This window comes from Cydia strobilella, chromosome 16, assembly GCF_947568885.1.
Source record: "Cydia strobilella chromosome 16, ilCydStro3.1, whole genome shotgun sequence".
NCBI classification, from domain to species: Eukaryota; Metazoa; Arthropoda; class Insecta; order Lepidoptera; family Tortricidae; genus Cydia; species Cydia strobilella.
The window spans coordinates 3239390-3252898 of record NC_086056.1 but is presented as its reverse complement, the minus strand read 5'-3'; the positions used below and the strand labels follow the sequence as shown (position 1 = coordinate 3252898).

At 37.1% G+C, this 13509-nt stretch overlaps 1 non-coding gene across 1 annotated transcript; it reads right to left on the bottom strand.

Annotated features, from left to right (window-relative positions):
- Nucleotides 1-11942: 11942 nt before the first annotated feature.
- Nucleotides 11943-12014, bottom strand: Trnat-ugu (transfer RNA threonine (anticodon UGU)). Its single transcript has one exon. It is a non-coding gene; the product is annotated as a tRNA-Thr (tRNA).
- Between the last annotated feature and the right edge of the window lie 1495 nt (nucleotides 12015-13509).

Below are 13509 nucleotides of genomic sequence, written 5' to 3'. Positions count from 1 at the left end.
ATGCTGAATTCAATATTAATCATGATTGAGACAAGCAATCATTTGTATTGAGTGAATTTCTAGTTACCATTTAGGTAATATAAGGTGTAATATTGCTAATGTTCACCGGGGCATATAAGATCATTCAGCTTAATGCCTATCAATGGGAAAAAGTATTGGAATATTTAAATTAATTTCAAATGATATTTATTTAGTACATTCTCTTTATGGTAAGAAGTGAGTGATGAATTATTATTGGGTACTTTTTAAGCAGAATTTGGTAGCTTCTGTAGCACAGTGATTTTGCTGGTGTACCAACTGGTGTCTTTGCCCTAGATTGAATGGTTAACTGTAATATTGTCATGATCTCGTCTGAGTTTCAACTGATCTCTTTTGATTGGTATTTCTTAGTGACTAAATTAGTCATTTTATTAAATTGTCATTTGTTTAAATGACTGGTATGACGGGATTAGTGTACCCACCTGATGGTAAAGTGTGTTAAGTGGTCTTAAATATACTTACTCTTTATATGGTTTTTGAGTTGTGTGTCTGTGTGTGTTTACATTATGTTCACAGATACTTATTATGATGTAACATTGGCTTGTGCAACTAATACAAATATGATGGTAATAGCTGGTTGGTTTTTTTCATTTGGTAGATTTTATTCATGTACAATAATTGCAACGGGGTATGTAAAATTGTGGAGATGAACTGAACATTATGTTCACAGATAGTAAATGTGATGGAATATTGACCTGCACAACTAATAGTAGTAGTAGTAGTAGTAGTAAATCACTTTATTGTACAAAACAAAAATTGATAACATGAAATTCATATAAATTTAGTTACAAAGGCGAGCTTATCCCTATAAGGGATTAATACAAGTGTGATGCTAATATATCCTATAGTTGGTTGGTTTACACGAGAGGAAGTAAAAGGACAAAATTGACCACTACCGGGTCGGGTGTTGTTAACACATCTCAAATGACTTTTACTAGCAGCGAGAAATGATGATATGCATAAGGGTTTTATTACAGTATTGGCTTCTGCAACACAAGCATGGTGTTGGCTGGTGGGTTATTGTTTAAAGTTCACACAAGATAAACTAAGGGCAAAGTTGACCACTACTTGTTAGAAGTTTGTAACATGTCAAATATGTTTGACTAATAGATAATAATGGTGAGATGTATACCTAAGGGTTTTAAGTACTGAGCAATTAAATCAGGTGAGTGTTCGTTAGTCTGATTTTGACAAACAATTTACAAATCATGGTGATGTTTATTACTCTCACTTAAAGTACAACCTTTACCTGAATTATGAGTAAGGGAGGTTAATGTTAATAATGTTTGGGAGTAATGAATGATGGTAATAAAACTGCAATGTTTTACATCATGGGTAGTATACACTACCAACATGAAAAAAAAAATATCTGCGATTCGTAAATTTCTTCAGAAAATATAAAAATAAGAGTGTGTTTACTAAGTGTTCTAGCCCTGAGATTATGTGGCTAGAGTAACTGAGTTTAGGATTGACATGTTAGTCCAGTAAAATAATTAAATTGAAGTATGAATAAATGTTTTTGTACTTTGGGAGTTTCTTAAAATATGTTTATTTGGAAAGATGAGTAATAATTATATAATGGAACATGATTGAGTGGTATGCAACAACATAAAGCTGCATAAAGCCATCGGTGTTACGTGGTTGCATGAACCAATTTACTGCCCTTAATATGTTTTCAGAGGGACATATGCAAGAGTGTCATGTGTTCGGCGTATTGCTGCTAGCGAGAAACGCTGACACGGCTGATGCGGCATAATGTGAAATGAGGTTACTCGGTGGCCTGAGCTCGAAGACATGATTGCGGTTGGCAATGAGATGAGTTGAACAGTAAGCCGTCAGCTTCAGACTCGCAAGAGGGTAAGCCTGTTTTCACACGCCTCTGGGCGGTGATGCCTGTTGTCACGACGCTCCTTGCGGTGACGTATGTTTTCACACGCCGTTGGGCGGTGATGCCTGTGGTCACGACGCTCCATGCGGTGACGTATGTTTTCACACGCTGTTGGGCGGTGACGCCTGTTGTCACGACGCTCCTTGCGGTGACGTATGTTTTCACGTGTCTCTGTGCGATGATGCTTGTTTTCACGACGCCTGTGTGCGGTGATGCCTGTAGTCACGACGCTTTTTGCGGTGACGCCTGATTCAATAACGCCTATGTGCGATGATGCTTGTTTTCACGACGCCTGTGTGCGGTGATGCCTGTAGTCACGACGCTTTTTGCGGTGACGCCTGATTCAATAACGCCTATGTGCGATGATGCTTGTTTTCACGACGCCTGTGTGCGGTGATGCCTGTAGTCACGACGCTTCTTGCGGTGACGCCTGGTTCAATGACGCCTATGTGCGATGATGCTTGTTTTCACGACGCCTGTGTGCGGTGATGCCTGTAGTCACGACGCTTCTTGCGGTGACGCCTGATTCAATAACGCCTATGTGCGATAATGCTTGTTTTCACGACGCCTGTGTGCGGTGATGCCTGTAGTCACGACGCTTCTTGCGGTGACGCCTGGTTCAATGACGCCTATGTGCGATGATGCTTGTTTTCACGACGCCTGTGTGCGGTGATGCCTGTAGTCACGACGCTTCTTGCGGTGACGCCTGGTTCAATGACGCCTATGTGCGATGATGCTTGTTTTCACGACGCCTGTGTGCGGTGATGCCTGTAGTCACGATGCTTTATGCGGTGATGTCTGTTTTCACGACGCCTATGCGCGGTGATGTCTGTAGTCATGACGCTACATGCGGTGATGCCTGTTTTCACGACGCTTTATGCGGTGATGTCTGTTTTCACGACGCTACATGCGGTGATGCCTGTTTTCACGACGCTTTATGCGGTGATGCCTGTTTTCACGACGCTTTATGCGGTGATGCCTGTTTTCACGACGCTTTATGCGGTGATGCCTGTTCTCACGACGCTACTGCGCTTTCGGGCGGAAATGTTCAGTGTCTACTCTGCGTGCAAGACTTGAGAGACGTGGACAACGGTGCTTTCCGCACTGGTTGACGAAGTGACCAGGGAATGCTGCCATGGTGCGGTGATGATGTCTGCGAACTCCCTCACGCCTATGGCTAGGCTTGAGATGAACATCGAGGAATGGTAACAAAGTTGATGCTGGTAAGGCAAAATATAATATAAAGTACAAGCAAGGTTAGATGACCCATAATCATGTTAGAGTAATAATTAGCAAGGCTTAATGACTTAATTTGAGTTTTGATGAATACAACATTGATATTATTAGAAATCAGATCACTGTGGTCTTTTTATGATATATGAAATGTTTAAATGTTATGCAGCCTGTTTAGAAGGTGCAAATGTCGAAATTGTAATACCTAATGTTTTACCTTGTAGGTTGGACTACGAAAGACACAGTTTGTTTTGAAGGCATAGTGTTCCTTGTTGTACAACGGAACGTTTAGAGCATTAATATGTATTACAGAGTTGGAGAGGCTGTGATGCCAGGTTTTTTATCATGTGCTGTATTGGAGGCGGCCATGGATGTGGAGCTGTGCGCTTGTTGTTCGGCCGAGGCCCAGCGAGCCGAGCGAGCACCGTCTCTTGTGCTGGTACTGCGTGGAGCACGCATCATCTACAACACTGACGTCAGATGTGAGCCCGTTCCTTTTTCTCGTTAATAAAGCAGTGTGGTGCATACCTATTCTGTTTTGCGATCAGTTGATCACGCAAGTCGTGCATCATTTTAAAATGATCTAAATTTAATAATGATATGATAAATTTGATTTAGTACCTGAACCTAATACCTGACATTTATTATTCAAAGTCTTACTAAGGGAAGTTTCTAAAAGTATGTAAACTGTAAAAGTAAATTATAGAAGTCTGTTTTTATCGTGATAAAAGAGATAATATTATAGGTTATTACTTATTAGAGACTTTAATAGTTGATGTAGAAAGTTAGTGGAAAGGCTTTTGAAACAAAAACGGTTTGTACGGGCTACGCATTCAGATTGTTTGATTGGTTCACAGAGCTAGTGAGCTAACTACCGCTGCTGAGCTGAGCTGTGAAGTGTGGTGGTGAAGTTCCGCGCGGCACGGGTGGAAGACACCTTCGAGGGCGAAGGTTATTTGGTCAGATGGCCGACTGTTAGCCGAGTTCGGAACGCGCCCCTAACTGACAGGCCGGTTGTCATGAGCGCGAGCTGTCAAGATGGCTTGGCGCCGGATCCACGGAAGCGTCGGTCAAGCATTGTTGTGTATCGAGTTAAAATAAATCGTTTACTCAAGACCTAGTGCGTTTTGCTGTTAATAGTATATATGTCTATTGTCTGTGTGTTTACGTATAAAAAGTATTCTATTCTATTCTATTCTATTCCTATCGCCAGCCAGCTAAATCATTTAGATTTAGATTTATTTATTTCAGGATAAAAATTACACTATAAAATTTGCATCAATATCAAAATTATGCTTATCTTCTTATCATGATTTAATATTATCAAAGTGTAGGTAAGAATACCTAAACACATTTTTTTTATACCACGTCGGTGGCAATCAAGCATACGGCTCGCCTGATGGTAAGCAGTTACCGTAGCCTATGGACGCCTGCAACACCGGAGATATTACACCCGCGTTGCCGACGCTTTAAAAACCTGTACACTCCTTTTTTGAAGAACCCCATACTGTAGCCCCTCGGGAAAACCTCTGCAGGATGCTCATTCCACAGCCGAAGTATACGCGGGAGGAAATTCCTCTTAAACCGCACAATTTAATATAATTTAATATTTTTAGTTCTATATTATAACACTATAACATTGTAAACCCTAATTTACGTGTTACAAATACTGATACCTCCGGGAACGATAAATTGTTCTTGATTATACAGTACCTAATACCTAATTGTGTCTATGCATTAATAATAGCTCTAATAATGCATGCAGGGTGAAGCTAAACCTTAAGGCCGTTCCATCGGTTTGCCGCTGTCTCTGTCACATTTCGCAAGAAAGAACGGGAAAGATTATGCGCGCCAAGTGTCAATTTTGATCGAATTTTGTCGATTTTTATTTATTTTAAAAACGTTACCCTACAATATCAAAATTCGAAAGCTATGAAATTATTATTTAAGTTAAGATTGTTTATTCTTCTTTTTTTGTTTATAGTATCACATAATAAATAACCGAGTAAAGTTGGATTAAAAGTCCGAGTTAGAGGTTACTTTGGGAATTAATTGTATCGAGCGAAGTGTCATAATTCGTGTATCGGAAGCTATGATATTAAAGATAATATAGTCAAGAACTACATATATTTTTTCCACGTTTACTAATATCAACGCCTCTTAGAAAAACAGGATCATATAAGGAGATTTTTCGCCTTCTGGCTCAGGGAACCGCCTTAAGCGAGGCTGATAATTATAATTCTGGCTGAAATTGTTGCATAACATTTGCCGTAAATTATACCTTAGCCTATCGGGGCGTCTTTATATACCGCGGCCGAAACAGGATACTTATTCAGCTTTAGCACCCTTAGGCCAGGATTACACTTGTAAGTTTTACTTTCTTACACAGCTATACTACAGAATGAGATATGAATATCGTTATCTCATTCTAGCAAATAGCTTTGTCCCTACTTACGTATGTAAAACTTACAAGTGTAATCATGGCCTTAGGTTAGGTCAATGCGGCCAAATTCGTCATACAGGAAATTCCGTCAACAAGCGTTTTTCTGAAATTAAAAGCAATCGCTGCTTTGTCGAGGAAATTACAAATTGTGTATTCTTTTATTTTACAAATTACATTAATTACAAATTGTGTACTGTTTCAGAATAAAAACCGGCAAAGTGCGAGTCGGACTCGCGCACCGAGGGTTCCGTACCTTTTTAGTATTTGTTGTTATAGCGGCAACAGAAAGACATCATTTGTGAAAATTTCAACTGTCTAGCTATCACGGTTCATGAGATACAGCCTGGTGACAGACAGACGGACAGACGGACAGTCGGACAGCGAAGTCTTAGTAATAGGGTCCCGTTTTTACCCTTTGGGTACGGAACCCTAAAAAGTGTCTTTTGTACTGACTCAAACTATCACCGACGATTTAATCGTGAAGGGGTCACAGACACAGACAGAGTCACTTCTGCATTTATAATATTAGTCGTAAGAATTATTTAAATTTCATACATTTCCAGGTTAATATTTAACCCTAAAAACTATCTTATATCCTTCTCCGGGCCTCAAACTATCAATGGAGATGTCAGTAACTCATATATTTTTAGTCATTATGCGATGAACGTACGCGATAATGTGAACCAGGGGGCCTAACCAATATGACAATCGTTTGCAGATCAAATTTTTGTTTGCGGAATCGATTTTCAAACGAAACGAAAAGCTATTGTCTCTCTATCGAGCTTGTTGACGGAATTGCCCGTATGACGGATTTGGCCGCATTGACTTTACTTTAGCTACAGTAACCCAACCAAGAATAAGCGGGCATTTTGCTAGTTTCTTCCCAGAACGTGCAGAATTAGATGGAGTTACTCCTGAGCTATTTCCTTTGCGCTACGACTTGGGGTTCTTGAAGAAGCGGGTGTTCGAGGTTCTCAAGGGTAGTCAACTTCTAAGGGTAGGGTCGGCAACTCGGCAATGCATAGTTGCTCTTCCGATGTTGTTTATGTCCATGAGCGATGGTGACCACCACTCCACCACACATCTGTTCTTTGCTATCACATAAAATCAACATACAGCATTTTATATTTTGGACAGATGGACGAACTACACAGGCATGTTAAAGAGGTCGATTTATACTAGAAAACCTTTTAAAACGTTACTTTCAACTTATTCAAAACACATCGTAACTGAACCTCTAGGTGTAAATTTCATTCGATAGCGTGACGGACGTACCTACGCGTTTGCGTTAAGGCCGTTCCATTTGTTTGCCGTTATCACTGTCACATTTTGCAAGAAAGAACGGGAAAGACCATGCGCGCCAAGTGTCAATATTGATCAAATTTTGTAGATTTTTATTTATTTAAAAAAAATTGCCTTACAATATCGAAATTCGAAAGCGGTTACATTTCTATTTAAATTAAAAAAAATCTTCTTTTTTTTTGTTTAGTGTCACATAATAAATAAGCGAGTAAAGTTGGATTAAAAGTCCTAGTTAGAGGTTACTTTGGGACTTAATTGTATCGAGCGAAGTGTCATAATTCGTGTATCGGAAGCTTATAAATTAAAGATAATATAACACCTATTTTACCTATTTTAACCTATTTTAAAGGGTAGGTAGGTTGTTAATAACTTGTCACAGACTATGTTAGCTGATAGACTAGAAATATTAAGGAAAACAATATCTTATATAACAAGAACTAGATATATTTTTTCCACGTCTACGAATATCAACGTCTCTTAGAAAAATATGATCATATAAGGAGATTTTTCGCCTTCTGGCTCAGGGAACCGCCTTGTCTCATTTTGTATGAGTTTTTGAACAGCGCGCCAAGCGGGACTTTCGTTTTGGAAAGTCAAAATCACATACAAAATGAGATTTAACTCAAACGCGTAGATCACGTCACGGTATCGAATAAAATTTACACTAGATACCGAAGAGGACTAACCAGCACGTTCGGTAATTTCAATGAACATGGAAACGACAAAATTACTCCTTTTATTTTCAATTTGCAGCGGCTTAACGTTGCCAATGGCTTTTTTTGCCAGTTTTTGCACGAATTGCACAATTTAAGATGGCTGCAGTCCAAATATTTGTAAGATAGAAGTGACTTCAGCACTGAAATAATTTAAATTAGATAATTGACAAACAGCTTAGTTTTATCGAATTTGGGTAATAGGCTATTTGACTAATTTTTGAAAATGGTTTTAATTGATTGTTTATGACTTAATAATTACACTACATTGATATTTCCGTGAAATTTACAGTATTAAATATAAAAAACAATGTTAAAGTTTATTTATTTTGAACGCGCCTTAAACGCTGTTTCTGCAAAGGGGCTAATCACGTGACACGTGTGACGTCACACGCGAGTAGACTCAGTCAATGACCTTAGTAAATCTTATGGTTTATGTGCATTGAATTGATTATTTCACTGTAAAATGGTATATAAATGGTGTATAGTGCCGCAATGTTCAAGTACGACTATAAAAAATCCAGACAAATTATTTGTTTCCGTTCCAACGAATCCCAAAAAAAGAAAAATGTGGTTGAAACTAGCGCGAAGAGACCCAAAGAGCATTTTAGCGAATACAAATGTTTTTATGTGTGAAGACCACTTCGATGTAAGTAATATTTAACTGTAAATAAATATGGTAGTTAAAGCAGCGGATTTTGTTGTGTTTAACGAAACAAGATCTAGGTATTTAATGTATTACTACAAAACCTCATAACATAGCTCTTTCAGCATTAGTAAGTAGTTAGTAGCATACTTTTTCTTTCAAACTAAAGTGCAGTATGGAGATACTATTCTCGTCATCGTATTCTATATACATATATATCGTCGTCGTATTCGTATCATCGAAATCGAAATGTCCGTAAATAAACAATTTCTATGTATACTCACACAGCTGTTTTTACATTTCTAAGTTCCGCAGCATAGTAATCCGGATTATCTTTAAAGAAAAGTGCAACCATTAATGCGTCTAAGTCTGGTAGGTTGCCGCTATCAGCTTTCACATATTTCGGCTCCATTTTAAGATTCTTATGAATATTGTGCTATAAGATATACGGATAAATCGGAATATATCAGAAAACTGTAGAACAATAACTAAAATTAACTAAATACAAATAAAACAGTTAAAACACTCAAGGCAATCAAGAATGTTTACCGGCGTGTGACGTCATCCGAGCGTTGACCAATCACAGAGCGTTCACGTCCCTGATGAAATTTCAAAAAATATTAAATTTTCTTTCGTTTATTTTCCAAAAACTAAACATAATTTACATTCAAATATAGTGAAATATACTTTATTAGTTTATTATCTTTCAGGATGACAGCAATTCGTTATATATTTTTAATGTTGTCAAATACCCTATTAAGTACTATTTCAACGACGCGACGCGCGACGATCCGGGTTCGATCCCCGGACGTGTATGCAGATAATTATATTTTGTATTTTATTCGCACTTGTATTTTATTTGCACATTTCATATTAATTTTGATTTAGCGAGTGTGAAGTTCAAGCTAAGCGTATCAGTTTCAGCTTGTACAAAAATGATCTTATGTTGTTATTCTCCCTGCCTGGCAGTTTCGATAATTATTATTTTGTCGATTGTTTTTTTTTGTATTTGTTTATCAATAATATACTGTTTATCAATTTATGAATAATAATATACTTCGATCCAACCGAGTGTTCCACGACACTCAGGCATTTTTTTTAAAACATTTATGTATTTACAACAACTATGCTATCAAACGGACAGTTTTAAGTATTGTTTCAAACTACTTTCCGTCAATTAAATTTAGTTAATGGTTTAACGTTAATAATTTTCGTCCAAAACTAGGACGCCCCTTTTCAGGTAATTGTAGTGACCCGGCCACCATAAATAATGTCTGCCTTTACTAAGAACACCGATAGAGCCTTGAATGTAAATTGCTTTCAGACAAAATATTAATCAAAAAAGGATTTAATCATCCTTTACATAATTAAGATAAAAACTATTAAAATAATGAGAAACACAGATAAATTTTGAAAGAAAATTGCAACAATAGTTAGATTCATATTTGTTACTATCGTTTTTCTTTGCTTTCCGTCGAGTGAGAATAAGTTTATCATAATAAACATTATGAATGACTGAAAAAAGTAGAGATTAAATTAATATGGAACTAACAGCAGAAAAGCATAGTTGCCTTGGCATAATAATATTTTTTTATGAGAATTCAAATGCGTCACATGTTGAAAACAAAAGGTAATGAAGCGGAATTCAGAAGATACTATAGAGCGGTGGTTGGCATAAAATCGGAATGGTCTGCTGATACTACGGTTATACAGTTCATAATACACAGATTTCTATTGATAAATCAAGTCTAATATATCTATTATTAGAAAAGGTTAGCGTGATATTGTACGTTTTATCAATATTATAGAAACCTGAACCTATACCTTCTACAAGTACATCCTCAAACATAGGATGAAAGCTTTTAACGCTAGAAAAAGTGTAGGCATTTCACCATTCTTTTAAGTCAAGTGATGTCCCACTTTAGGGCTCAAATAACAGACAACCTTTTTATGCTCAGAACGAATTAAGTGAATCAATATTATTATAAACAAACTGCTCTTCTGCACCACGAAAGCAGAAATATTCTGTATAGTAAACACTGAGTCATCTAGTCCGCATTTGTCACTAGCAAAAGGCTACCAACAAATAGGTCCTTTGAAAACCGTTATGAAAAAGGCACGAAATTAACTAGGTACTGCTTACTACTTAGGTACAAAATGGCTACCGCATACAACGGGGTCTTTTATCCTGCCGCCTCAAAAGCGCTTCGCCCACCTGAAAGGTTCATTTTCTGAAACCGTTGGCGACACGTTGAAAGACCTAAAATAAGCGATGCCGACATTGCCGACGTTCCACCTAATAACTTTCGAAAGTTCTTATCATTCTGAACACCTTCATTTTAAAACTATCTGTACTTCTTAGATCATAAAGTCCAATTTCGAATATACCAGTATTAAGCGCTACTAGATTAAGGAAGTGATGACTTAAGGTTTTCTTTAACGCAGTCTGCTTTACAAATTCTTTCCATGTAAGAAAGTTTTGCAAATGATATGGAGATAAGAGTTATTAATTGCTTGGAACACGGTAACATTTTTGAGTTTTTTTTTCTGTTCAATTCAAGTTATCAGTAACGCAGCATTACTGCCGCAAATGTCAAAAATGTTAAATATATTCTGGTTTTGATGTCTCTATCACTCTTTGTAATTATACAACTAGTAGGTTTGAACGTACACTGACGTCAGTGACATCGGAATAACATAGGTATAAATGATGACATTCCGTTATCGTGCATTTCTTTCGTACTTGTCCGTACATTTATTGGTGCAAGCGAGACGCACGAAAACTAAATGAAGCCATTCAGATAATATATAATTCTGATGTCAGTGTACGTTCGAACTGGCCTATGCGGTTTCTTCTCCGAGCCTCGCACCGGCCCCGCGAGGCCAGAACAATAAATTAGCGCGATAACCACACGCTCGCACTATCAGATAATTGTTTCCGAACTCGACTGCCTCTATTTGAATATTTAGATGTTACTGAGGAAAAGGGTGAGAGTGGCATTTTCTTGGCAATAGGGTATTTGGCAAATGTTTATTAATGGTATCAGTCGATCAGATACAGAGAGAGTCTGTTTTGAGGATCAAATATGTGTATGGGACCCATTGTCTTAAAGCAATACAGAAGTCACAAAATGATGGTCAAGTCTGGTATCCACTTTACTGATTAAACGCTTCTAACAAAATGGCAATACATCGTGACGTCACCATGTAACGTCGCTATTGCTTAGAAGCCGTTTCAATTTCTATGTATAGAAAACAAGGAAATTGCAATTTTGTCTGTGAAACATTGCATTTAAATGTATATTGTTGCTATACAATAGTTTTTTTAAAATAAAATGTAAGGAATCAAATGATACCATTATTTTTTTCCCATTTAGAACATTTGTGGTTTTTATCCTTTGGTGTACTTTAGCACCGATCAGTGCATCCCGAAATTTAACTTAAACATGTCAACATTAAGTTCATATTTTGGACACCTATGAGCCAACATGTTACAGAAGCATACGAAAGGTTATAAGGGACAAAACCATTTGAACTGACAGAGGCATTCTAACTCGGGAACAAATCAAATTATTTCATAAAATAATTTGATTTGTGTTTTTAAGTACTCACATAAATTGTAAACTGAAATAGATATCATACACTAAAGAGAAAAGAAAAATTTACCAAGTCCACCGGTGGACGAGGCGGGAATCGAACCCGCGCCTTCAGCTTACACGGCAAACGTCCTGACCACTAGACCACCCGGCCACCAAAGTAGACCAAATTAGAGGCATACTAATTTTATGAATGGGACCTTCTGTAGAATCTTACTTAAATACTATGTATGATAACTATAAAAATCTATAGATAAACTTCTTTAATAATGCGCTACAATAGCAAAAAAACGGAATGGATTCCATTCAGTACCCGAACGCTAAGCTTATTGGTGAGATGCATCCATTGAATCTCGCATTCCTGCAGCTTATCTAGACTAGTCTTCCGATTGGTTGAAAAAGGCGAGCGATCGTTCGATATCCAGTGTAAACGTAACCGCATGCCCTTAAGACTTGGTTTGTTAAATTTCGTAAATGCAAACAAAAAAGATCTGAAGACAAAAATATTATTACTTGTATAGTACGTCCTACTTACTAACCAAAATACTACTGAAAACACCTAGACACCAACTAGACAAAATAGTAGGATTAATTACAGAATTCAAAATTCAAAATTCAAAATGTTTATTCTGTAAATAGGCTTAAGCTAGCTCTTTCACATGTCAACTTATAACTATATATACATAATTATTCTATTTTAACATAAATGCATCCTTATCTTCTACGAATTCCTTAACCGTATAATAAGCTTTTTGTAAAAGCTGTCGTTTTACAATTGACTTGAATTTATTCATTGACAATTTCGTTAAATTAGATGGTAACTTATTATAAAAGCGCACACTGTTCCCCATAAATGACATATTATTTACTCTATTTAAACGGAATTTCGGAATCGCCAATTTATTTTTATTTCTAGTGTTAAAATTGTGTATGTCACAGGATATAACACACTAAACAAACACCTCCACATAATGGAAAAAACAGACAGCCCCATGTGCTAAGCGTGCATGGAAGAAGAGGAAACAACAAAACACATTCTCCTAGACTGCAAACAGGTAGAAGTATATAGGAGCAATTACCTAGGAAGTCCGTGCGTATATGAATACGAATATAATTGATAAATGGAGAATTAAGTATAGACGGATTGCGCGCCGCGCAGCACCGCGCGCCGCTTTGCGTTCGAATAAGGTTGGTTTGCTATACATCTCTATGACGAGATTTTGGGCGACTGGCAGGTGTTCATTTGTGTTATTTTTCTTTCAAGTGAAAGGAAGTTCTATTTTTTAATTAATTTTGGAAGCTAAATTTTTTTTTAATATTGAAAGGTGTTTATCCATACATTTAAGTGGTTCATGGTTTATCAATATGACTGTCTCAACAACCCTGTTGGCTATATTATACATCTTCGATTATCTTTTTATTTAGGTTACACTGGTACGTATGACTCAAATGTTCGGTAAGTGATGAGAATAATAACAGTTCTGAAGATAAATCCGATATCTCTTGCAAACTTGTAACATTTTCTACCTAAAATTGAACTTTAAACCCAAATAGCTACGTCGCCTTTAGACCATATCTCTAAAATAGATATTCATACGCAATATCGCATTGAATACGTCTTGAGAGATTTTCCCGTAGGTACTTGCGAA